Source organism: Phascolarctos cinereus, unplaced genomic scaffold, assembly GCF_003287225.1.
Source record: "Phascolarctos cinereus isolate Bilbo 61053 unplaced genomic scaffold, phaCin_HiC Scaffold_8;HRSCAF=390, whole genome shotgun sequence".
NCBI lineage: Eukaryota > Metazoa > Chordata > Mammalia > Diprotodontia > Phascolarctidae > Phascolarctos > Phascolarctos cinereus.
Genome location: NW_027556291.1, coordinates 49,970,483 through 49,995,843, shown reverse-complemented (window position 1 = coordinate 49,995,843; position 25,361 = coordinate 49,970,483). Strand labels below are relative to the sequence as shown.

The following is a 25,361-nucleotide window of genomic DNA, read 5'->3' as shown; positions in this document are numbered from 1 at the left end:
TTCAGTGAAATAGAGGACTTTCAAGCATTCTTGATGAAAAGCCGAGAGCTGAATAGAAAATTTGACTTTCAAATACAAGACTCAAGAGAAACATGAAGAGGTAAACAGGAAAGAGAAATCATAAGCAACTTATTAAGGTTGAACTGTTTACATTCCTGCATGGAAAGACGATATTTGTAAGTCATGAGTCCTTTGTCAGTACTGGAGTAGTTGGAGGGAAAAAATTAATGTATATGTAGATAGATAGATAGATAGATAGATAGATAGATAGATAGATAGATAGATAGATAGATAGATAGATATAGGACACAGAGTGAGTTGAAGATGAAGGGGTGATATCTGGAGAATAAAATTAAAGGGTGAGAGAGGATTATATAAGGAGAAAGAGAAAGGGAGAGGTAGAATGGGGTAAATTATCTCACATAAAACGGAAAAGAAAAGGCTTTTACAGTGGAGGGGAAGTGGGGGAAGGTGAGAAGGAATGAGTGAATCTTATTCTCATCAGATTTGGCTTAAGGAGCAAATAACATACACACTCAATTGGGTATGGAAATCTATCTCACCCTATAGGAAAATGGCAGGGGAAGGGGACAAGAGAGCAGGAGGATGATAGAGGGGAGGGCAGATTGGGGGAGGGGGTAATCAGAAGCAAACACTTCTAAGGAGGGACAGGGTCTAAAGAGAGAATAGCATAAATGGGAGGCAGGATAGGATTAAGGGAAATATACTTAGTTTTTCATGACATGACTACTATGGAAGTGTTTTGCATGACTACACATGTGTAAACTTTATCAAGTTGCTTACCTTCTCAATGAGGGTGGGTGGGAAGGGAGGAAGGGAGAAAATCTGGAACCCAAAGTTTTAAAAACAAATATTAAAAAAAATTGTTTTCACATGCAACTGGAAATAAGATATACAGGCAATGGGGTATAGAAATCTATCCTGTCCTACAGGAAAATTGAAGGGCAAGGGGATGAGGGAAGGTGCGGGGAGAGACAGAAGGGAGGACAGTGATGGGGAGAAAATTTGGAACTCAAAATCTTGTGAAAGTGAATGTTGAAAACTAAAAACAAATTAATTAATTAAAAAATTAAAAAATAATAAAATAGTCCATATCTCTCATCCCACTTCATTTGAAAAAAAATGACCAGAGAAAATGTTTTAAAAGCGAACAATGAATAGACAATACATCATTTTAAACACTGATGTTCACCACCTATAACATAACACTTAGGATAACTTTGACTCTGGCTCCTAGATATAGCAGAAGGCTCAAGAATGTCATGCTTCAAGAGAAATCCACATATTAAAATCTCCATTTCCAAAAGAGATACATCAGAGGGTGATTATTTACTTTTTGAGATAGTTTTTTTGCCATACAAGGGGTTCTTTTAAATAGTCACCTCTTGGAAAGACTTACATGAACTGATACTGAATGAAGTGAGCAGAACAGGAGAATGTTGTACATACTAACAGCCAACATTGTGTGATGACCAATTTTGATAGACTTAGCTCTTCTCAGCAATTCAATGATTTAAGACAATTCCAAAAGACTCACGATGGAAAATGCTATCCACATCCAGAGAAAGAATTATGGAGTCTCAATGCAGATCAGAGCATACTATTTTTCTCTTTTTTTTTTCTTTCTCATGGTTTTTCCCTTTGGTTTTGATTCTTCTTTACAACATGACTAATGTGGAAATATGTTTAACATGATTGTACATGTACAGACTATAATAGGTTGCATAACATCTTGAGAAGGGGAGAGGGGAAGGAGGGAGAGAAAATTTAGAGCTCAAAATTGTATAAAAGTGAATGTTGAAAGCTAAAAATAAATCAATTTGAAAAAAAATAGTCACCTCTACTATTACATTTTCATTTGAAATATAATCCAATTTTCTAAAATGTGTTAGCTTTCTAGGAACACATCCCACTTCAACATTGGGTGAGGAATGGGCAGAGACCTGGGATCCACTCACTGTTCAACCAGCAATCAGTTGTGTGACCTCTGCAAAGACTCTTCTGCTTTGTGAGTTTAAGTTTCTTCATCTGTAACATGAGAGGATTGGAGTGGATCTCTAAGGTCACACACATACAGTGCTAAAATCACATAATTCTACATCAGAATTCAATAACAGACAATGCAGTTAACTCCAATTATAGTATTACATAGACTAAAATATTCTACCAAATCAAGTCATCCCCTCCTCTGCCAAAAATAAGGCCATGCTGTAAACAGCTGAGACCACAGCGTCCATCCTATATTCAGAGTTCAGTGCTCTAAAGGCAGCTGACCATATCTTTAACATTTTATAGATACTTCCTTCCATGGGAAGTAAAATAAAGACCAAAATGCTAGAAGCACAGAACTATAAACAGGAAGAAAACCTAATCAATGTAATCATCAATGGGGAAGTTGAGATCAACATCATACTGACAGGCTGTGGCCTTGAAACGGGCCCCAGGAAGAATGAGTTAATTTTGTTTTTCCCATGGGCAAAGGCAGAAGAGGAGTCATCATGGACAAATTAAAGCATTTGTCCAATGTGCCACTTCAGAAAGCAGAGGGCAAGCACAGCTAGCTAACAGCAGCAGCTAATAATTAGAAACACTGGTATAGGCAGGAAAAGAAATGAAGTCTATGAGGGGCAAAACAACTTTTGAAAGTCTCAGTATCATATGTGATGACTTCTACATGTTACACTTTGATTTTACAGGTTGTGATTTTTTTTTTTTAATATTGATGACTTTCAGATATCAGGAGGGCCAAGTTTAATTAACTTCAATTTCTGTAAAAAGAAACACTATTTAAAATCTACAGCTCTAAGTTCAAATGGCAGACCAGGTACAAATGCTTTTACTGCCTTACTTTTCTGACAAAAATATGGCAGGGTCAAGAGTTAGGTCTCTGTGGGCCACCTATGTTCTTCCATTTATGACCCTTCTTTTCCTTCCGCTTTCCCTGGGTGACTTTGCATTTGATGTGTGGCCTAACTTCTGAGATTGGAGGCTAAAGGCAAATGGACCTTAAAAACCATATCAAGTTTTGGTTTAGGGAACAAGGCAAGAGCAGTTTCTTAGAATTTCAAAAATTATTCTTGTTAAAAAAAAGTTTCACAGAATCTCAGAACTGAAAGGGATATGAATGGCTATTTCATCCAATCTATGTCCAAAAACAAGACAGTTCCTTCTACAATACACTTGATATGTCATCATATAATTAAAAGGTCCAAGGAGAGGCAGCCTTTCACCTGAGGCAAATAATTTCACTTACGGAGAGCCTTTACATGTTAGCAAGGTTTTTTTTGTTTGTTGGTTTCCTGACATTAGGCCTCATTGTTCTTTATGGGTATGTATGGAGGAAAGAGACTATGATAGTCAGAAAGGGAAAGGAATCTCCAATCTCTCTTTAAAAATGTTTACAAAATTAGTAGCTTTGTACGTGCACTCATATAATATTCTCCTTTGACCCCTACCTGAATACTCCCCACCCGCCAAAGACCAGCACAAGTTCTATCTTCCTTACTATGCTAGCTCATAGTGATCTAGCCAACCATGGCATGGCACTGAACTTGAACATGAACACTGCTTGTGCTGTTCCCAACTTCATTATGAAGTCTCCTGAGATTAAGAGGCACTGTGCCACTAGCGATAGAGAGTGTTAGAAACAGAAAACCTGGGCTCAAATTCTCACTCTGAAACACACCGTGTGATCCTAGACATGCCATTTAACGTCTTAGGGCTCCCAGGCAACTTTCTATAAATTTCAGAGAAGGCTCTGACCTATATCAGTGCATATACCAATGATATCGCAGGTCAGTCTTGGGTTTTCAAAAGCTACACCACCACAAATGAATGGAGCAGTATATTTTTTCAAACATGATCAATGTGTTGATTTGTTTGGCTGGAATCTATACTCATTACCAAAAAGAGTTCTACTGTGAGTGTGAGGATAAAGGGGGGTGGGGTAGATGATGGGTAGAAGTGATAAAGATGTTTTTTAAAAAGCATCAGTAAAATCTTTTCTTAAATAGGAAAACATATGCCTTATTCCACATCTCCACTGCTTCTTTATAAGATACACGAAGTATACTTTTCCATCAATCCTATATAATTTAGATATAAAAGCTGATATTATAAGCAAACTAGGAGAACAAGGAATAGCTTAACTGTCAGATTTATGGAGAAGAGAAAATTTATGACCAAACAAGAAATAGAGAACATTATGAAATGCAAAACAGATTATTTTAATTACATTAAATTGAAAAGTTTTCACACAAAGCCAATGCAACCAAGATTAGAAAGGAAGCAGAAAGCTGGGGAACAATTTTTATAGCTAGTGTCTCTGATAAAGGCCTCATTTCTAAAATGTATAGAGAACTGAGTCAAATTTATAAGAATACAAGTCATTCCCCAATTGATAAATGGTCAAAGGATATGAACAGAGAGTTCTCAGATGAAGAAATTAAAGCTATCTATAGTCATACGGAAAAATGCTCTAAATCACTATTGATTAGAGAAATGCAAATCAAAACAACTCTGAGGCACCACATCATACCTATCAGATTGGCTAACATGATAAAACAAGAAAATGATAATTGTTGAAGAAGATATGGGAAAATTGGAACACCAATGCATTGTTGGTAGAGTTGTGAACTTATCCAACCATTCTGGAGAGCAATTTGGAAGTACGCCCAAAGGGCTACAAAATAGTGCATATCTTTTGACCCAGCAATAGCACTTCTAGGGTTGTATCCAAAAGAGATCACAAAAATGGTAAAAGGACCCACATGTGCAAAAATATTTATAGCAGCTCTTTTTGTGGTGGCTAAGAATTGGAAATTGAGGGGATGCCCATCAATTGGGGAATGGCTGAACAAGTTGTGGTACATGAATGTAATGGAATACTACTGTGCTATAAGAAATGATGAGCATGGCAGACTTCAGAAAAACCCAGAAAGACTCACATGAACTGATGCTGAGTGAAGTGAGCAGAACCAGGAGAACACTGTGCACATTGCCACATTGTGTGATGACTGATAGAACTAGCTCTTCTCAGAAATGCAGGGATTTAAGACATCTCCAAAAGACTCATGATAGAAGACGCTATTCACATCCAGAGAAAGGACTTTGGAGTCTGAATACAGATGGAAGCATACCATTTGCTCTATCTTTTTGTTGTTTTCTTCTTTCTCACGGTTTCTTCCATAGGTTCTAATTCTTCTTTACAACTTGACTAATGTGAAAATATGTTTAATATGAAAGTATATGTAGAGCCTATATCAGACTGCATGTCATCTTGGAGGAGGGGAAAAAATTAAAAACTCAAAATCTTATGGAAAAGAATATTGAAAATGAAAAATAAATAAATTAAAAAACAAAACAAAAAAGAAGAAAAAAGAAAAAAATGCCAACCAAGGGCCCACAGTACTACTACTCTGTCAAAAACAAATCAAAGTACAATCTAGTGCAGTGCTAATAGTGGAGGGAGAAATCACTGCACTGGAACATACTAAAACTACACAGAAATTTTAAAGTGTTAATAAGCAAAATAATGAAAAATAAATTTGTGTCTAAGTAATGACTTCCAGAAAGGTGAGATTCATTGACTCAGAGTGATCAGAGCAAACATACTCAATAGGAGAGAAAATATATGTTCCTGTACATTGTATTATGCTATCTGTCAAGAGGGAAAAATTCGGGTGAATTAGACAAAAATGTCCTTTTAAAGTGTGAGAATGGGACATGTAAAGAATTTATTACATCTAAAGAAACATGACTTAATATTCACATCAAGAAGAAGTTAATTAACTGGAATCCTAGTGAAATTCCTATTTCCCAAAAAAGAGATACATGCATCATGAACCTCCCCCTCCTTTAAAAATTCATATTGGAAGGAAATGGTAAATTTCACCTAGAGATTAGTAAAAATAAAAGTGTAATTTTTTTTTCCTATCCAAACTCACAGACTTCTCCTGAAATGTATCAGCAGACCCTAGTGGGATCCATTGACTCCAGGTTAAGAATTCTTTATCTAAACTAATTTCTTTTTTTTCTTCAAGATGTTATAACTTTACTGAAGCCATTGCGGTCCATTATTAAATGCAAAAGTATTTATTGTATTTCATAAGTGTTAGAAGTTTATATCAATTTATTTTAGTATGGGTTATCTCAGTGGTGCTTTTTAAAGTTCATATCTTGCTTGATCTACGTAGCCTCAGACATTACTTTCCTGCAGTGCCACATGCAATAGAGACAAAGTAATATTTTTTGGTAAATGGTCACATTTGTCCAATAAAATAGGAGGAAAAACTAGACTTTGATTTATTAATTTCTTTACTATTCTTCCCTGATAATGACATTTGCTGCTATTCAGAAGCAACACATATAAAAAAATATTCCTCCTGAGCCTGCCTTATGAATGACTGCAGGTTAAATTCCTTAATGCCAAAAGGAATTTTGTGAAACAGGTTGAAATTACATACACAATGAGGCTGCCATTAACATGATGAAGGTCATGAATAAATCTCTGAAAGTAAGAGACTTCACACAATTTGAAAGTATTATAAGACCACAGCTAGTTTGATATTGTTAATTGCATGAAAATGACCTCTAATAATAATGCTATAGGGTGCAGGTATCTTTGAAGCTTTTTATACCTCCTTACAAGGTTGAGCTTTTTTAGATTCCCTCTTGTTATGCACACAAACACACAATACACATTTGGTTTTCACAATCACAACCAAAGAGCAATGTATGACAAACCAGCTTAATGGATGGAATGTGAGATAAGGAGAAGAGGAACTGGGATTATTCCCTGTCTAGTCTCTTTATTGCCTTCAACTTCACCTATGCTTCTCATCTGTTCACAACACCTGTCTCTGATGAACAAAGCGAAACGCAACAGAGACAAGGAAGGGATAAAGAGAGAAAGGAAGAAAATGAAGGAGCAGGAGGTTACCTTACGATAGTTTATTCATGTACAGAACTGAGGAAGCAAAATGAAAACTCCCTGGAAAAGAGCTAGAAAAAGAACTCAAATTGACAAGTATCTCCCATTGTATGTTTAAAAGAGATTGTTACTAGTAGCTTGTGATTTCATTCTGGAAGACAAACTATTTGAATGAATGTAAAATCCCCACTTCTTTGTTCCAGACACAATTTTTATGTGCTGTCTTTGAGTAGACCTCAATAAATATATGTTCAATCGATTACTTTCATTGAAAGTTGAATCTACTACTCTGGATCCAAACATTAAGCTGTTAGAGTAATATCTAATAGACTACCTCAACTTTATCTAGACAGGGAACCATAGAAATCTTTCAGGCCCTTAAAATTTCTCTATTGTTCAAAAGACTTTAGCTGGCTTTGGCTCTCTTGCAGGATCTCTGCTCCTGATGTGAGGTGGTTAGTGGGGTCTGAGGTCAATGTGTGGCTTTACGATTCTGGGCCTCCATCCTTCATTTTTGTTTCTTGATTTTTTGTGAAGGAATTAGAGACTATGACACTATAAGTTTTGAAAAGTCAGTAGGGCAAGCCTTTCGGGTATCTGGGAAATCTGAGGAGTCCAAGAGTTGAATCCATTTTGAGTTCTGTAACCAGCCCAGGATTGATGCTCTCAAGAGCAACCTTGAGGACCCAGTTGCAGCGCAGCATTTGGATATGACCTTTCTGGGACCAACAATACGTAGAAATGGTACTAAGTCTGAGGCTACTCTTCTAAAACACCAAGGTGAGAGAGGATAAAGTGTGCCCCTGAGGTACTGGGGGAAAAAATGTGTTTTATTTTCTTGATGTATCTTCAAAGTAAATGTTGTGGTTTAGTTGTTTCGGTTGTATCTGAGTCTTTGTGACCCCATTTGGGGTTTTCTTAGCAAAGATACTGGGGTGGTTTGCCATTTCCTTCTCCAGCTCATTTTACAGGTGAGAAACTGAGGCCAACAGGGTGAAGTGATTTGCCGAGGGTCGCAGAGCTCGTAAGTGTGTCTGAGACCAGATTTGAACTCAGAAAGATGAGTCTATATGTTGTATATACCTATATGTTCATGTGAATATACATATATATATATATATATATATATATACACACACACACACATATATACACATATATACATGCATATTTGAAAATATTCATAACAGCATTTTTTGAGGTAGCAAAAACTGGTAACAAAATGTATGCCCACTGAGTTATGATAATCAAACTGCAGTACACAAATATAATAGAATATTACTAGGCTATAAGAATTAGGACTTTAGCAATCATCTAAGTATGACTTTCAACTCTTAAAATTTTTTAAAATGAGTTACTGATGTCTTTTATTTTGTCACCACAATAATTTCCACATATTTTCCCCTTGTCCCCATGGCATTTTGAATTCTCCCTTGGAAACAAGAAAAATACTTATATAAAACAGATATAGTAAGTACCTCTACTGCTATAATAACCATTTTACACTCAACTCTCTCATGAAAAGAGGGAGGTGTATTTTCTTGTCTCTTCTCTGTGGCTAAGATTGGTCATTCCAGTTTAGCAGCATCTGGCTTTCCAATTCTTTCATTCTCTCTTTAGACTGTGAGCTCCCTATGGTTAGGATCTATCTTTTGCATTTCTTTGCATCCCAACACTTAGTATAGTGCTTGGCACACAGTGGGTACTAAATCAAAGTTTACTGAAAACAGATGAGGAAACTGAGGCTCAGGGAGGTTATATGACTTGGCCTGGGTCACAGTTAATTAGCAGAGCAAGGATGAGATCCCAGTTATCCTCAGGGTCCAGTGCTCTTTTCACTACAAATGACATAAAGATAATTTTTAAAAATCTATCTAGAAAGCTCTATGAGAAGAAAAACAAGACAACATAATGTGAAGTTCCAAGAGTCTAATCAAGGAAAAAAAGTCACTAAAAAAAAAAAAACAGAAGGGATTTTTTCAGCAAAGAAAAGGCTTACTGATAATCAAGGCCTTATCACAATATGTCATGGAAAAAGTCCCCAACAAAGAAAAAACAAATAATAGGGGAATGAATGGGACTTGAAATAAAGCACAAAGAAATGCTTCAATAAACATAGTAGGTCAAGTTTAAATTGGACTGTAACACAAAAGACAGAGAAAGGATCAAGTTGAATTCCCCAAGTATCTGTCATCTAAGCAACTTGGATCATTCTCAAAGGCCTCATCACATGGTGAACTGTGCCATACAAGAGTGTGGGGGTATGGGTCACTAACTGATGTAGCTAATAGATGAGGAAGGAGTCTTACTAGGTCCAAAACAATGTTGAAGTGTTATAGGGAGTAGGAAAATTTTTCAAAAATCAATTCAGAAAACACCAGCTGAAAAATATGATAAATAGTTTTAGAAAGGGCAAAAGGCATTTTAACTACTGGACGCACCATGATATATTAGTATTAGCTACTAGGGTACTGAACTTTGAGTGAACAAGACCTGCGTCTTATCTCAGTTACTATCTATATGATACTAGCCAAGTCTCATTTTATTCATCTGCAAAAAAAAAGAACTAAGACTACCTAATTCAAAGGTTTATTATTTTTTTTTATTTTACCTGAGATTTTTATTTAGTTCGTTAAATATTTTTCAATTAGGTGTAAAAGATTCTCAACATTTGTTTTTTTTTAAATTTTGAGTTCCAAATTCTCTCCCTCCTTTCTTCTTCTCTTCCTCTCCTCCCTCATTGAGAAAGTAATAAATTTGATATAGATTATATAGTAAAGTCATGTGAAACATATCTCCATATCAGCCACGTTGCAAAAGAAAACAGACATCCTCCCCCTCAAAAAAAACCCAAGAAAAATAAAGTTAAAAAAAAGCTTCAATCTGTATTTAGACACTATTAATTCTTCCCGTCGAGGTTGATAGCATTTTTCATCATAAGTCCTTCAGAATTATCTTGGAACAATGCATTGCTTAGAACAGCTAAGTAATTTACAGTTGATCATCGTATGATATTGCTTTTACTGTGTATAATGTTTTCATGGTTCTGTTCACTTTGCTTTGCATCAGTTCATGTAAGTCTTCCCAGGTTTTTTCTGAAACCATCCTGCTCATCATTTCATATAGCACAGTAGTATTCCATCACAATTATATATCACAACTTCTCCAGCCATTCCCCAATTGATAGGCATCCCCTCAATTTCCAATTCTTTGCCACCACAAAAAGAGCTACTATAAATATTTTGGTACACATAGGTTTTTGTCCTTTTTCTTTGATCTTTTCTGGGATACAGATCTAGTAGTGGTATTTCTGGATGAAAGTATATGCATGGTTTTATATCCCTTTGGCCATAGTTTCAAATTGCTCTCCAGAATATTCCCAACACCACCAATAGTGTATTAATATCCCAACTTTTCCACATCCCCACCAACATTTGTCATTTTCCTTTTCTGTCATGTTAGACAGTCTAATAGGTGTAAGATGGTACCTCAGAATTGTTTTAATTTGCATTTCTCTAATCAACAGAGATTTAGAGTATTTTTTCTTCATCTGAAAAGTGTTCATATAATTTGATCTTTTACCAGTTGGGAAATGACTCATATTATAATTCAATCTAATTGACTCAATTCTCTATATAATGGAAAAATGAGAGTTTTATCAGACAGATTTACTATGAATTCCCCTCCCCCTGGGCTCCTGCTTCTCTTTTAATTTTGACTGCATTGGTTCTGTTTGTTCAACAAACTTTTTAAATCAATGCAACCAAAATTATCCATTTTATATCTTGTAATGCTCTCTCTTATTTGGTGATTTCTTCCCTTACCTAGAGATCTGACAGGAAAAATTTTCCATGCTCCCCTCCTTAGCTTATATTATCTTTTACACCTAAATCATGGACCAGTTTTGACTTTATCTTGGTATACAGTGTGATCTATTGGTCTCTACCTAGTTTCCGCTAAACAGCATTCCAGTTTTCCCAACAATGTTTGTCAAATAGTGAGTTCCTGTCCCAAAAGCTTAGATATCTGGGTTTATCAAACACTAAATTACTATGGTCATTTAGTACTATGCATTGTGTATCTAATCTATTCCACTGCTCCACCGTTCTCCTTTTACCAGTACCAGATTGTTCTGATGATTACCACTCTGCAATACAGTTTGAGATCAGGTACTGCTAGGTAACCTTCCTTCACATTTTTTTCATTGATTCCCTTGATATTCTTGACTTTTTGTTCTTCCAGATGAATTCTGTTATTTTTTTCTAGTTCTATAAAATAGTTTTTGGTACTCTGTTTGGTATGGTACTGAATAAGTAAATTAACTTAGGCAGCACTGTCATTTTTATTATATTGTCTGGGCCTACCCATGAGCAGGGGCAGCTAGGTAGAACAGTAGACAGACTACTGGGCCTAGAATCAGGAAGATTTATCTTCATGAGTTCAAATCTGGCCTCAGACACTAGCTATGTGTCCCTGGCCAAGTCATTGAACCCAGTTTGCCTCAGTTTCTCATATATAAAATGAGCTAGAGAACGAAATGGCAAACTACTCTAGTATCTTTGCCAAGAAAACCTCAAATGGGGTCACAAAGAATTGGACACAACTGAAAAATGACTCAACAATAACGATTGATAATCAATAGTGAAAGACAGCTACTTTGATAAACACAATGATCCACAACAATTCCAAAGGAATTATGATAAAAAAAACCCAATGCTATCCATCTCCAGAGAGAGAAGTGATTAACTCTGAGTGCAGACTGAAACACATTGACCATGAAAATAACTGCAGTTTGTTCACCAACATCAGTTGCTGAAGACAAAGTGGTAGTGAAATTCTATGAAGAACTTAAGACCAAATCAAATCAACATATACTCTGATATATGACAACTTCAAAGAAAAAGTAAACATGGAAATACATGGGAAAAAAATGAGTAGCTAAGAACCTGCAGACTACACAGTATATGGATGCCTCTAAATCACAAATGCTTTCTTTTAAGAAAAAAATTAGTAGGTGCTAGACATGGTAAACATCAAATTACACCATAAATAATCAAATCATTTTATTTTAACAGACAAGAAAAGACTTGTTATTGATGTGGGAGTGTGCTGACCCTGAGTCAGTTGTCTGTGTATAGTCATATTATTGATTCATCAGAGCTTTAAAAAAGAAATAATAAAAGTGAGAAAAAGATACAATACATTTAAGCAATCAAACCTGAAATTAAAATAACTGAAAATAAAAGATGAGAAGAGGACAAGAGAACTATATCAAAACAGACTAGAGAAATTTCAGTCAGAAATTTAACCAATATAAATTAGTTGTCATAACAAGGAGACAAAAGGGGACCAAACACTTTAGTCAGAAAATGTATGACTTGCCAAATAACTTGCCCTTGTTTCCATAGGCAATACTTGGTTAGAATATCAACTTATCTGCAAGTTTTAAAAAGAAGACAGATAGATGATTATGAGTACTATCACATTAAGCAGAGAGAAATTAGTGGAGGGTAAAACCAGTTTAAAGAAAGCTTGGCAAGAAATCCAACTAAATAAGGTATCCCATAGATACTCAAGGATGAAAATGTAAGGAGGCTTACAAACAGAAGAAAAATGGAAAAAAATTGCAAAAGTCATTTTAACAAACTACTTTCTCCATCAAGAATAGGGGAGCCACTACATTTGTATCCTAAAATCACGTACAAAGTATTTATTAAGGAGTTATAAACAGCACTAAGGAGAAGAAATATGGTAGAAGCAGCCACACCAACCAAGTATATACAAAGGATATCAATCCTAAAGGTGATACTATTGTGAGGACATTGAAAGACTGAAATACCTAATTGAAATATCTAAAGGAGAGGAAAATATGAAAGCTATGGAAAAAATCTTGGATATATCTAAATACAGCAAAAAAGAAACCCAAAGAACATCAAAAACTATTGACTAACATACTTACTTTCCCATTCATACAAAAATCTTCATTACTATCAACTATACACACATTAAGGACATCCTCCATGAGGATATTTGTAGGGAACAAGCAGGCTTTCACAAGGGATATTTGACAACTGACCACATAATTAGCATGTCACAATTCATTGAAAGATATGCAGAATATAAGATCTCATTGTGCTTACTGCTTGTTAATTACACATACATAACACATTCAATTTGGTAGATTAAAATGCTTCTTTACAATCTTTTTTTTACAATAAAGTTTCTCTCACTCATGCTTCAATAGCATTCATGATTCCCAAAAGATGCAAAAGTAGAAATAACTCATTCAAAAACTCTTGGATTAAATAATACCAGGCATGGGATATAATAGTTACAGGTACGCTTGCCAAAGGTATGGCTTTGTGATAGAGGACATCCAGCAAAGATTTTTTTTAAATATTAAAAACAAAATTTTTTATAAGAACAATTTTACTGCCAAAGTGAGTCAATGATATCAAATGAATACTGTCATTTTCATTAAGAAAATTATATTTCTTCGAAGAGCTGTCCACAGGTGATCTCAGAGTATGTATCAGAACCTTATCTGGAAACAACTTATCAAACCATAAGTCATGGGTTCCCTCTTTCTAGTTGTATTCTTGGAAGTCTGAGCCATGAAGAGTTTGCCCAAGTTCTGTGCAGTGCACTCTTTGATCTTTTGGCAGGAAGTGTTCATTTGGCCTGCAATAAGGAGTGAATCCATCCTAGCAGGTGGCTGAGGAAGTTTGAAGACTCTGGACATGTCCTCCTCAGGGAGAGGAGGTTCTCCTTTACTCTAGCGCTGTAGATTCTCCTGCTGATAGTGCTGCTGATATTGATGTTTCTGTTGCTGTGGCTTACTGGTGTTTCTCATGTAGGTGTTATATTTAACAATACCCTGGCCCATTTCATCCACTCTGTCCATCAATAATTGCAAGCTCTGGGGGCAGCTAGGTGGCGTAGTAGATAGAGCATGGCCCTGGAGTCAGGAGGATCTGAGTTCAAATCCAGCCTCAAGACACATAACACTCACTAGCTGTGTGACCCTGGGCAAGTCACTTAACCCCAATTGCCTTGCAAAAAAACAAAAACCAAAAAACAATTGCAAGCTCCTCCCCAGATGATTACTGCTGGCTAGACTGAGCAATTCATGTTTATCTACCACAGCTGATTTATTTTCTAGTTCTCACATTAGTATGTTGATCAGATGTGAATTTTTAATTACAATTGGCACTTTTCAAATATGTGCTCAAAGGTGATGTTTGCCTTTTTCAATGCTTCAGGAGAAAAATATTTCTCTTTTCAAACTTCCATCAGCTTAGCAGTCAGTCTGTATACCTTCAATGATACAGACCCTTGATCAGTTTTTACGGGATCATAAATAAGTGAGGAAACACTTTCTCTGACCCTTGCAGGTCAGCACCTTCCAGAGTAGCTCCCATTGAATTTCTATAGCATGACCTTTTAAAGACTGGCTTTTGCTGTTTTCTTGTTTTTTTTTTTTTTTTTTAGCTACAGTAGAACACTTTCTTTTCAGTTGTTTTCACTTGAACCATCATATTCAAGCTTCACTGAATTTAAAGTTCTTTAAAACTCCTCTTTTCTGCTCCCATTGTGAATGATTTCTTATAATCAATTTCACCTTACCTTGACTGATCTACAGTCTTTTGGTTTCTGACGTCCTTATGTCAAAATGTCTGTAAATATTCCACTTAAGTAAACATAGGAAACAGTGTCATGTAAGAGCAAGGGAACTGGATTTGTAAATCCCTGCCCTGACACTAGCTTTGTGACCTTGAGAAATCATTTAAGTGTTCTGAGCTGCATTTCCTCATCTGTAAAATAGGGTTAACAATGCTTCACATACCTACTTGACAGGGTTGTTTCTGAGGAAAATGTTTGGCAGGACTTAAGCACTGCAGAAATAGGAGTCATTATCAGTGCTAAGCACACTAGAGAGAAAATAAATGATCATTATTTTATACTTCATCAATGCATCTGATTCCAAATGTCAGCTGGGTATTTAGGCATACACTACTTTATTATGTGATACTAGTCCACTGGATTTGTGATCTCATCCATGGGGGCATTCTTTCCAATGATGGAGACTGCTGTCCATCGTATATGACTCGCTTCATCTATGTCCTACCATAAGTTAACCAAGAGTGGTAGCAGTGGGGAGTAGTGGAGGATCCACCAAATATGGAACCCCATTAGATAGTATTGGATAATATTTTCCCATTATAATTTGGATAAATGTAAGCATGTTACTTAAAATGATGTATCAAATATTATACTTTTTAAGCAAAATATGCTGAATAAAACAAGGATGATCTATTTTAGCTAAATCCATATCACTAAAGTGGAAAACTTTTTCCTTTTATCTATTTTGAAAAATATTATATAAACCCCCAAAAGTTATAAAGATGACCAAGTTGCTATGGCTAATTTCTTTTCCACAGCTTTTTGTTCATTGTCAACCACACAGAATGAGAGACATCTGACTAAAAAAATTAAAAAGCTTCAGAAGGAATTATAACTTTCTTTTGCTAAGGAAGAACTAGTTTTATAATATGATCTCTTTGAATTATGATTTCAATATCCACAAATCCAAAATTATAGAAACAAAAGAATTCTAAGAATGATTTCTCTTACTATAAAAAAAGATTCACCAAAATTTTCTTGAAAAACTGATTTTGAATTAAAGCATGTGCAGATATTTCATGGCTATCTCCTATCCACCTTCAACATGGAAGATTGAACCAGGCAGAGAGCACTGTACAATCATCAAGACTGGGCTTTCATTGGCCAGTCCCCTCTTACATATAAATTCAACTTACATACAGCTCTTTAGGAATGCATCTTTTCTATAGAGTGAGGCAAACCTATATCTCAACACAACATTTTAACATTTACACTTCCCAAATTTCTGAGCATCCAAATGTACCACAATAAGGAAGAAATGCTGTGGTATTAAAGCTTCAAGAAATAAAATCACAGTATTTGAGAATTATTTTCTGGTGCAAACCAGAGATTGAACTGGTTGAAAGAGAACAAGTCAGAGTAGTGAAGAACAAAGAGCAGTCTTTTCTCATCCATATCAAGATTGTGTAATAAATTACCCTCTTCTCTCACATACTGTCAGGAGAAAACGATGTTTAGATTAAACCTTGCTAAGCCCTAAAAGGATAATTTGTCAGTATTTTCCAGTTTACTACCAATGCAGTATTGATTTGCTAGGGCCCTTCTTTCTATTTTATTTATACTAATTCAATCTGGAACAACTGAAACTGAACTTGTTGAAAAACAAGATATTCCTTTATTTTAAGTCTTATAGGCTCAGGGTACAAGATAGTAGTAAACAAGAGCCAAAGTATTCATTCTGTTTCTTCAAGTACAGATTGATACTCTTTAAAAGGAAATTATAATCCTAGAGGTCCACATAGGAGAAACATGCACACACACATATATAGGCATATGTTAGCATATGTTATACACACACACAGACGTACACATGTATAATGTGTGTCCATGTAGAATATGTATGTACATTATATTTACATATGCATGCATATCTGTCTATCACATGTATGATGCCATCATGGATAAGAGGCTGGCCTTTGAGTCAGGAAGAACTGGGTTCTCATTCTGCCTCTGACTCTGGGCAAGTCACTTCACCTTTCAGTTCCCCAGGCAATTGTCTTAGATTATAAAGTTACAGAAAAATTGCTGGTCACCATTCAGAGGAAGATTTTACTCTGAGTATCCTATATTGCTGAAAGATCAAATAAATACACAATGTAGGCACAATATACATATAAATAAATTTGAATACACATACATGAAGAGCAATGTAGCATGTGTCACAGAAAACAGTACCCAGATCAGAAAGAAAAGGGTTTAAACTTTGTCACATACTATAATAACACATATTATACTGGCTGCTTGAGGTAAGATGAATTACTTTTTTTAAAAAAAAGATGAATTATTTAACTTCAGAGTGTCCCAGACACTCAAAGCACAAGCTGTGGAATAGGTGCCAACCTATGTTAGCATACTGGAAGAGAGCATTTCCTCACTGGGAGTACCTATAGCAATAAAATCACAAGTCTAGACAAAACAACCCCCCCCCCCCCAGTATTTATTAAGTACTTATTATGTGGTGAGCATTATGAAGGTGCTAGGCATATACAAATTGAGAAATTTCTTGCCCTCAAGGAACTGACATCCTACTAATAAGATACAACATGATCTGGGAGTAGGGCACTAACAACTGGGACAATCAGGAAAGATCTCTTCACAAAGCTGGCCCTTGAGCAGAGCCTCAAAGACAGGTATGGGGTGAAGATATCTCTGCTTCCAAAGAGCAGAGGTGTGGAAGGAGAATATTCCAGGCACGAGGCAGGGGGCAACCAGTGCAAAAATATGGAGATAGGAAATGTAATGTCATACACAGGGAAATGGCAAGGCCAATTTGACTGGGTCCTAGCTTATGTGAGAGGGAATACTCAACTTGGATACTTATGTTGGATGGAACCAGAGTAGGGCTTTAAAAGCTAAATAGAGACACTTGGATTTCAAGGAAATGGAAAGCCACTGAAGTTTCCTGAACACAGGAGTGACATGGTGAGGCCTATGCTCTAGAAATTACATTTTTGCAGTTACATGGGAAATAGATTACAGAGAGGAGAAATTGGATGCAGAGGCTAATTAGAAGACCTTTTCAGTAGTTCAGGTCAAAGGTGATGGTGAGATTTAAGAGACAAGATTTTGGAAATAAATGGAGATGGGGGTGAGAGGTGAAGAATCAATTATGAATCCTAGGCTGGAAACCTAGATGATCAGAAGAATGATGGCACTCTTGGTAGAAACAAAGATGTTCAGATGAGAGACGGGTTTAGAGCAAAATACAAAGAATATAGCTCTGGGTGTGTAAAATTTTATATATTTACATGATATGTAGATCTGGAATTGAAATCCAAGACAGATGAAAGCTGGACATGTGGATTTCGGAATCACCTACATAGAGATAACTGAACCCATGGGAGCCCACATAGTCACCTAAGGATAGAGTACAAAGAGATGTGTACAGAGACTTGAGGGACAATCTGCTACAAGGAGCAAGACAGGGATGATGAACTTGTGGACTGACTGAGAAAGTAGAGTCTGACAGGTAGGAAAAGAACCATGACACAGCAGTGCCATACAGATTCAAGTAAGAAAGAGCATACGCAAGGAAGGGGATGGTCAGCATTATTAGATGCTAGAAAGAGGTCAAGAATCAATCAACAAGCATTTGGTCAACACTATGTGCCAGGCACTGTGTTAAGTACTGGGGACACAATGGAAAACAAAAACAGTCCCTGCCCTCGAGGAGCTTACATTCTCATGGGGAAGACAACAGAGACAACACAGATCAAACAAAATAAAGACAGGGTCTATAGAACGTAATTTTGGAGGGGATGCCCCAGCAGCTAGGAGAAATAGGAAGGGCCTCCTAGAGGAATTGGCAGAGTAAAAGGTAGGAGGGAGACCATTCCAAACATGGAGAACAACTCTAGAGCAAAGGCACAGATGTGGGAAATGAAAGAGTGTGTGCAAGAAAGAGCAGGCAGGCCAGTATAGCTGAATGGTAGAGTATATAGATCAGAGTATAAGAAGACTGGCAAGGTAGGAAGTGACTAGTTGTGAAGAGTTCTAAATATCAGAAAGATTATTTTATATTTGATTCTGGAAGTAACAGAATGCTTGTTAATCAATGAGGTGAAATTCGCTTTACTATTTTTAGTTCAATTTTATTTTATTTGCAAGTTCACATTCTCTCCACCTCACTACACCCTCCCACCTCCCTTTTAAGAAAGCAAGGAAAACCAACCCTCCCGCTGTGAATGTATAGTCAAACAAAATTTCCCACACTTGCTGTGTCAAAAAAAAAAAAGCCTCAATACACACAAAGTCAATCACTTCTCTACCTGGAAGTGGTACCATGTTTCGTAAAGAGTCCTTTGGAATTGTGGCTAATTGTTGTGTTGATCAGAGTGTCCAAGCAATTCAAAATTGTTCATCTTTAAAATACTGCCATTGTACAAATTACTCTCCTGGTTCTGTTCACTCCAGCCTGTATTCATTCATACAAGTCTTCCTAGGTTTCCAACCACCTCTTTCATAATTTTTTTTACAGGACAGTATTCCATCATATTCTATACCACAACCTGTTTAACCAAGTCTCCAAATTATGGTCACACCTCCTCAGTTTCCAAGACTTTGACACTACAAAAAGCTCATATAAATATTTTTGTACAAATGGGTCCTTTTCTTTTTCATTTATCTTTGTTTCATTTATCTTTCATTTTGTTTATCTTTGTTTTATATGGCAGTTAGGTAGCATAGTGGATAAAGGTCTGGAGTCAGAAAGACCTGAGCTTGAACCCAGCCTCCGACCCTTACTAGCTGTGTGACCCTGGGCAAGTCACTGAATCCTGTTTGCCTCAGTTTCCTCATCTGTAAAGTGAGCTGGAGAAAGAAACGGCAAACCACTCCAGTATCTGCCAGGAAAACAGCAAATGGGGTCACGGAGAGTTGGACACAATTAAAATGACTGAATGACAACAACAAAAAGTGATGGCATTGGTGGATCAAATGGTATGCACAGCTAAATAAACTTTAAGGCATAGTTCCAAAATGGTAGACCAGATCACAGTTCCACCTACAGTGCATTAATGCACCTGTTTTCCCATAGTCTCCCTAGCATATCCATATTCCCTTCCCAACTTTGCCAATCTGATGGGTATGAGACAGTATTTCAGAGTGGCTTTAATTTTCATTTCTCTAATTATTAGTTATTTAGCATTGTTTTTTAAAAAATATGGCTACTGATAGGTTGGATATCTTCCTCTGGAAACTGCCTAAAGAAATTCACTTTGACAACTGTGTGGAAGATAGATTGGAGTGGGGAGACATTTGAGGCAGAGAGACATATTGTTAAGACTATTGCAACAGTCCAGCAAGAGGTAATAAAGCCCCAAACTCAAATGGTATCTATTTCAGGAGAAGGAAGGAAACGTTCAGAAGAGATGCTGCAGAGGCAGAAATTATAAGTTTTAGCAATTGTTTAGATGTATGGTGTGAGCAAGAGAGAAGAATCTAGGATGACACCAAGGCTTTTAACCTGGGTGACTAGAAGGATAGTGATGCCCTTGACAGTAACAGGAGAGGAAAGAACACAGGGGCTGAGTAGGATAATGATTTCTATTTTGGACACCCTCACTTGATCTGTCCATTTCCATTAGCTATTGTTGCATACGTCTTCTCCTTTTTGTGGCTTAACTCCTTGAAAAGTCTGCCTACAATAACTACTTCCAATTTCTTTCCTCTCACTCTTTTTAATTCTCCACAGTCTGGCTTCCAAACACATTCAATCAAAAATCTTCTTTCTAAAGTTACCAAGGATTTCTTAATTGCTAAATCCAACAGCCATTTTCAACCCCAATCCTTAACTTCTCTGCAGCTTTTGGCAGTGATCATCTCCTTTCTAGATTTCTGTGATACTACTCTAATGCTGGTTCTCCTCCTCCCCATCTGACCAATTCTTCTCAGTCTCCTTTGCTGGATCTTCATGCAGGTAGAGGCCACTAACTTTGAACGTCTCCTATTGCTCTATCCTGGGCCTCTTCTCTTCTCCCTCTATACTATTTCACCTCTCAATAGCTCTTATGGTGTCAGTTACTATCTCTATGCTGATGTTTCTCTATTCTGACCTCCACACTTACATTTCTATCTCCTGTTCTATGGTGAACTTAATGAGAGGACACAGCTCAGAATTGCACAGAATGGGTCAGTGTGGACGTGCCAAATCGGTACTTTTGAGTATGACTTCCCAAGGCACTTAATCATCTCACTGATGAGAATATTCCCTCTAGTAATGCAGATTTGACTGCAGAGTGACTGTAATTTCTGACTGAATAACACTGTATATACACATACAACTAACTGGTCATATCAAATGAAGCCATATCTATAAAACAAAACAGGATTTTTAGTCAATTTTAAAAGAGGGACAAGCCACTGGTTTGACAATGTATATTTGTTGTTTTATTTATGCCTGGACTGATATTATTTTTTGTTTGTTTGACCTAACTTTACTAATCAAGTCACCCAAAAATGTAAGTGGATTTCCTTACACAAATCCTTGGTCAAAAACAAATCAGTTGAATCTGAATTAATTCACCAGTACAGTTAACTAAATGAACCATTTGTATAAACATACACACAAAGACATTACATAGTATGATAATTTTATGGGTTTTGCACATAAAGGACCCCCCCACTGTTGACTCCCCTAAATTTGTTATGTATTCATGTTGCTACTTAACAACCCAGGATCCTGATGCTCGTGGTAACGGGGGAGGTCTTCTTCCTTGCTTGGAAGGAGCAAATATTTGTACTGAAAAGTTGTGAGTGACTTCTGAGCTGCAGGACTTCTCCAAGTGCACAGTTTCTCTCTAGCCCCTGAAGAATCATTTCAGCATGTGTAAACTTGCCAAGCAACAATAAAAATAGGGGATAAACTATTTCAACCAAACTGTTTCTGCACTTCCCCTAACATCAAAATAAATGAAAATTACTTAAATAGAAATTTCCAGATGACATTGGTCATAAAACTGAAAACAAAAAGAGAAGAATATGGACTCTGGATGAATAAGGAAAACACTATTTCAAATCAGCCACTTAGCATAATCCAGCCATGTGTTCATGGAAACAATTATGTGTACACTGCTGAAATTGTTAAGTGACAAGAGCATATTATTTGCTTCCAAAAGAAAATAGCATGGTATACATTACATCAAAGGTTTACAATTTGCAGCTGTCTTTTTGCTTTTATAACTTGCTTTTGGCAGCCAACTTTGAGACATAAAATGATGTGTCCACTGGATAGTAACACTTTCAAACCAAGTTTTTCTCTGCAGACAAGAACTTGTTCTCCCAATAGGGTGCTCCTAAACTAGCAATAGAAAGTGTATCCTAGTCATTATGGGACTGCATATTTCCAACTCTAATTTTTAAACCAAACTGTGCATGTGACTTAACAGTACTGCAAAGGGGCAAATTTCACTATCTTCAAGAGTTCTTTTACTTTTCAGAAGAAACATAGGAAAAAGATACATGCCAAATGAAGCAATAAGTCATGAGCTAAAATTGGTGACAAGTAGGGAGTTAAAGGGAGCCTATGTACCAATGAAACTATTTTATTGTCCTTTATAAGTGAGTAAAATACTTCCGAATTTTCAATGTAGGAGTTCAATATGCCATTGTCTCACCATGATCTGTAAGTAATCCTGGTTTCTTAAATGCTCTGCTATCCAAATGCAGTCTGTAGCAGGTACTACTAGACTGGAAAGGCTTTGAGGATGTTTCTGGAGGAAGATTGCCTTAAGTCTGAGAGCCAATCCAGCTAAAAAAAATATGTTACTCACTAGCTGGTCGGCTATTAGACCAATAAGGTAAAAATTGTTTGCGTATGGCAACCCATGTTCAGTTCAAAAGAATACCTCTCCTCCCTGCCCCTGTCAGTTCACCACTTCTTTTCTGTTGCCAAGGCAGAAAATAGCAACTATCACCATAAAACAAGAGTTGAATTTCTTTACCTCAAAAACTGAATCCCAGTGTAACCTATTAATTATATTGTACATATTCATGATGCTAATAAAAAAAGATTCCAAAACGTCCCAACTTCTTTAATTCTTTCTTTCAATTTATTCAACAAGCATTCATTAGGCATCTTCTATACGCCAGGTACTGAGGCTGGTTCTTGGCAGTCCAAAGATGCAATAGAAAACAGTCTTTAAATTGTCAGAAGCACAAGTCCGTGGTGTTATAATAATAAAGTAACATGATTTTCTCTTATACTGAATCTACATAATGCAAATGTAAGTATAGGCATGCCTCATCTTATGCTGTAAAAGGGTTATGTGAAAAAGATGAGGTTAGGTAATAATAACAGTTATAATAGCTGACATTTATATAACACTTTAAGGTTTATAAAGCACTTTACATACATCATCTCACTTGAGTCCAACAACCATGAGAGGCAGGCATTATTATGCTATTGTAGAGATGAGGAACTGGATATTTACAGAGCTGAAGTTATCGACCCAGGGTCACACAATTAATCAGTGTTAGATGTGGAGAAGGTTACTCCATGATAACTACAACATTACAGGGAGCTGTTTCTTAGAAATTAATGCTGTAAATGTCATAAATGATCATCAATTACATTAGCAGTGAGGTTTTGATTATAATGCATTAGTGACATCACCTCAAAACGAAACAAATCAAGGCAATGAAAAAGAGGGAATGCCTATGAAATCAGTTAAATATCTCATCTGCATGATTCCCAAATAAGCAATGTGAGTGAAGTTTTACCCCAATTTCCCCACAGGATATGATATTTCCCAAGAGTTGTCCCTCTTCAAAGTAAACTCGAAGAAGGTAGCATTAAACAAGTGAAAAGTTCATAGTGAGATGGTATTTCCCAGTATGATCCCACATTGCCCTTTTGTAGAAATCATAGAGATCGGACAAGGTAAAAGTGTGGAGAATTTACCTTAAACCCATCCACAATGGGATGTGGTAAAGTGGATAAAGCTATGGGCCTGGAATCAGGAAAATCTTAATTCAAATCCATCCTCAGAGATTTAGTAGCTGTGATCCTGGGCAAGTCACTTAACCACTGTCTTCCTCAGTTTATTCAATTGTAAAATGGGAATAATAATGTCACCTGCTTTCTAGTGATTGTTATTTTATAGATTATGAGGTAATATTTGTAAAGAGCCTAGTACATAGCAGATGCTTAAAAATGCTTCCTTTCCCTTCTCCTTCCTTCCTTTGCTAGAAAATGTGTGCACGTGGTAGAGAGCCATCATCAGCACAGTGTTCATACACCAAGGGTTGTGCTCTAGCTGTGCATCTGGGACTCAGGGGTGGGGATCCTGCAGCCTCGAGGCCACATGTGACCCTCTAGGTCCTCAAGTGTGGCCCTTTGACTGAATCCAAACTTCACAGAACAAAACCCCTTAATCAAAGGATTTGTTCTGCAAAACCTGGACTCAGTCAAAAGGCTGCACCAAACGATCTTGAGGCCATAAGTTCCCCACCCCTGAACTAAGTGAATTCTTTTTTTTTTTTGTGAGGCAATTGGGGTTAAATGGCTTACCCGGGGTCATACACCTAGCAAGTGTCAAGTGTCTGAGGTCGGATTTGAATTTAGGTCCTCCTGACTCTAAGGCCAGAGCTCTGTCCACTGCACCACCTAGCTGCTCCGTGAATTCTTTAAGTCAAGCCACATTCACTCACAATGTTGAAGCTCTTTCGCGTCTACAGGTGAAGGGTCTCTGGGGGATGCTTCAATGTTTCCTAGATGTTGTGATGCTACTGAATATGCAAAGAATTCACCTGTGTAGGTAGTAACACCCCAACGGATTTGGCAGCCTCACAGACTTACAAAATCATTTGTTTTTAACTTTCACTTGTCCTGCATTTATTTCATTTTCTCACATGAAGTTTCTCCTCACTAATTTTTCCCATTCCCTGAACTACATACTTAGATAATACTCATTCACATGCACACATGTACATTGGATTGGCATACATTTTCTTACATGGCAGACATTTTTTTATTTCAATATGAGGGTTGCAAAAAAGCCTTATTTTCAAGCCCCTGATTATTAGGTTTGTGGGCATGACAACAATACAGAGAAGGCAGAAATAGATTTAAATATCTTGTATGAGGGAAAAGAAAAAGAACTCCAGACTTGTCCAGTTCCTAGCTTCCTAATGCCATCCAGATTGCTATAATATCCCTACAAATGAAAACAACTGCAGAAGCATTGCCTACAACCTACAACAATTCCAATGACTTACATACTTCCTTTGATGGTGTAACATCTCCAAAGGAGCCATTCCAAAGTCAACTGCAATGTCTTATACATGTGTGATGGGTCCAGCAGAGCCGTTATTATGTCAGTTATACAGCAGGGCTCCTGCCAAAGCTATTACCAAGTCATTGCATTGTTCCACATACTTCCTTTGACATTTGGATGGTTCCTGAGGAACTGTTATCATTGCCGTGGAAGTGTCCTGTTTAACTTATACTGCTAGGGAAAAACAAACAGGAAAAGAAAATAAATAAATGAATACGCATGCTTCCATTCAAATCCTATGAATGGCTCCACATGGCCAAATATCTGAAGGAAGACAAAAAGTCTTGGGGAAATAACAATCTTGCATCACCTGGAAAACCCAGGATGGCCATTTGTCCCACAGCATCTGCATGACAGTGGTGGTGTATTTATTGCTAATCCGCTGTATATTATGTGCTTCATTGGTGTATGTTACAGAAGCAAGGGGAAGCATTACTGGTGAATTGCTATGG

The 25,361-nt window shown here is 36.7% G+C and overlaps 1 protein-coding gene and 1 pseudogene across 2 annotated transcripts in view; both read right to left on the bottom strand.

The window, feature by feature from the left end:
- The window catches only part of TENM1 (teneurin transmembrane protein 1), a 649,974-nt gene that overhangs the window by 424,967 nt on the left and 199,646 nt on the right, over positions 1-25,361 (bottom strand). The window lies entirely within an intron of this gene.
- Positions 13,485-25,051, bottom strand: LOC110200952 (eukaryotic translation initiation factor 3 subunit H pseudogene; annotated as a pseudogene).